This window comes from Protopterus annectens, chromosome 3.part1, assembly GCF_019279795.1.
Source record: "Protopterus annectens isolate FY-2018-M chromosome 3.part1, PAN1.0, whole genome shotgun sequence".
Taxonomy (NCBI): domain Eukaryota; kingdom Metazoa; phylum Chordata; order Ceratodontiformes; family Protopteridae; genus Protopterus; species Protopterus annectens.
This window is the reverse complement of record NC_056732.1, coordinates 380,036,234-380,038,733: the sequence shown is the minus strand read 5'-3', so window position 1 is coordinate 380,038,733 and position 2,500 is coordinate 380,036,234. Positions and strand designations below refer to the sequence as shown.

The window sequence follows — 2,500 nt, the reverse complement described above, 5'->3', positions numbered from 1 at the left end:
GTGGCAGGGATTTGTAAATGCTGCAGATAAAGCAGAATAGCTGAAGTAATTCATCTGTTTACACAGGATCAAAAAAGCATATTGATAGCATGGAAATTTAATGTGTATTTGGATGAGGACAAATGGAGAAATGAAAGACCTGAGAGTAGGGAAGAAATAAAGAAAGGAACTTGAGTCGCCTTAAAAACAAGAGACAAAATCTAAACGAGCTACTGCGAGGAGTGGGGTTAAAAACTTGTCACTGTGATGCGTGGTGCTTGATGTACCGCTAGTGGAACATTGTAGCTTCTAAATAACTGAGATGCTGCTGTGGGACCAGATGGTGGTGTTACTGTTTCAGTTACACAAAGCTAGATGTATGAAAGAGCCACATAATTTTAGACTTCTTAGTTTCACTTCTGTTCAAGGATTCAGGGAACTTTTAGTGGCAAGCTGCTGTTCCTGAATGTTAAGTAATCAGATTGACAACATGGATTCCTATTGCAAACACCATGCGTGTTTGTATGACTGTCAGCACCGAGGAGGACAACGCAAACCACGTGGTGTATATGGACTTCATCAAGATCCCTAAGGCTGTGCTTAGCAGAAGTTAGTCAGAAAATTAAATGGTAATTGAGGTAGTACCACAAAATGGCTTAATAGATGGGATTGGAAACTGATGTTTGCACTTAGGCATTGTTTTGGTGATAAGGAACTATCAAAATAATAGTCACATGGATTACAGTCCTCAGAGACTTCTGATTCTCCCCTAAGGGCATTTTGGTGGCAGCTAGCATTTTTGGTGAAAAAGTACAAGTTTGTGCATTTTAAAGAGCTCAAGCAATGGAAAACATTGTCATGATGGGCTGACCTTAAGTTGGACATAAAAGTAAAAATGTTTGTGAGTAACGTCCACTGCTAAACTGAATCATGCTAATAAACATGAGAGAGCAGTTATGAAAGCCAGTAAGATGCTGGAGTGCAAGGGGCAGATCCCAGATGTGTTAGTCATACTTTTATTGAGCAGTGTTCTGCACATTTCTGGAAGCCTTACTGATTTAAGGGAATCTCTACCTGTATGAAATGCAAAGTTAACATGATTAAAAGTATGAGGAGAAACTGAAAATGCTGTATATATATATATATATATATATATATATATATATATATATATATATATATATATAGTCTATACTAGAGAAGCAAATGGGAAATGTACAGGGTTGCATGTCATTGTTTGGCAACAGGTGTGAGAAGTGTATTCAAACAGGTAAGTTCGAGAGGGAGGAAGGGACATTTAGGGGGACGGGGAGATGGGATGGTAGAGCACTGGAATATCTTGTCTAAAGCAGTGGTATAGTGCTAATCACAAGACAATTTAGAGCTTGAGTGTAGAGCAAGAAAGGAATAAGGGAATGCAGGGGCAATTGAATGGGGTTGGCTGCAGCATTCAGATGGCTTCAGTAGATCACAGGTTTTGTTTTGATATCTGTAAATGTGCATAAATGTCCAGTTAGAATTCATAAGAGGATATGAAAACAAATTTAGACTGTTGGCTTTAGCATGTCTAAATTCCTCATTGCAAAACTGAAGCATTGTTTATTGCTTGTAAAGTAACATCAAGCAAATATACTTTTTGTACCTTCTGAGACTCTGCAGCCAGTCAAATGTATGATTTTTCATCTCTTAATTCTGTTATCCCAGACTGTACTCATTTTGACGAGAGAGCTCACCCGTGATGTATCTAGCTTTGGCAGAATGAGTTTAGAGCAGTACACATGATGCTAACATTGCTTTTGCCTATTTGTTTATATACAGGAACATGTTTGCATTTAGGGCATAGGAAAGATGCATCAGATGTGGGTGCAGACCCCCAGCACTCCTCTTTGTGAGCAGCCACTCTGTCTAAAATTTATTTACCTGCTTTTTTTTAATGTGGTGGTCTTCACTGTACATACAAATATAAATAGGTTATACACACATACACATACATGTGTGTGTGTGTGTGTGCGTGTGCCATATGAGTGTTGGCATTGCAGGTAGGGTACGGGAAATCTCCCGTTTAGCGCTACCGCATATAGCGGTAAATGAGAGATTTCCCTTACCCCACTGTAGTGCGGTCTCAGAGTTGGAATATTAAAGTAGGGGGCACAGTGTGGGGTGAGGGGGTAATTTATTTGGTGTTTGTGTGTTTCATTTTGAAAACTTTGATGTTCTGAACATCGATGTTCTGGTCTCGATGATCAGAACGTCTATATTCTGAATATTCGATGTTTCAAAGGGAATATATATATATATATATATATATATATATATATATATATATATATATATATATATATATATATATATAACATTTTTCTACTGTCTGGTCAGAGGACTCTTTTCAGCTATGAGAAATAGAGCAGAAATGAAAGTAATTGTTTCCGAGGTATATGAGCATCTTACACAGGCCACATAGTCATTTAAACATAAGTTATGAAAGTACTTGTACTTAGCAGGAACCTCTACAGTCTTTGCT

The 2,500-nt window shown here is 37.8% G+C and overlaps 1 protein-coding gene across 2 annotated transcripts in view; it reads left to right on the top strand.

The window, feature by feature from the left end:
- Positions 1–2,500, top strand: part of PLEKHA8 (pleckstrin homology domain containing A8) — a 384,133-nt gene that overhangs the window by 213,081 nt on the left and 168,552 nt on the right. The window lies entirely within an intron of this gene.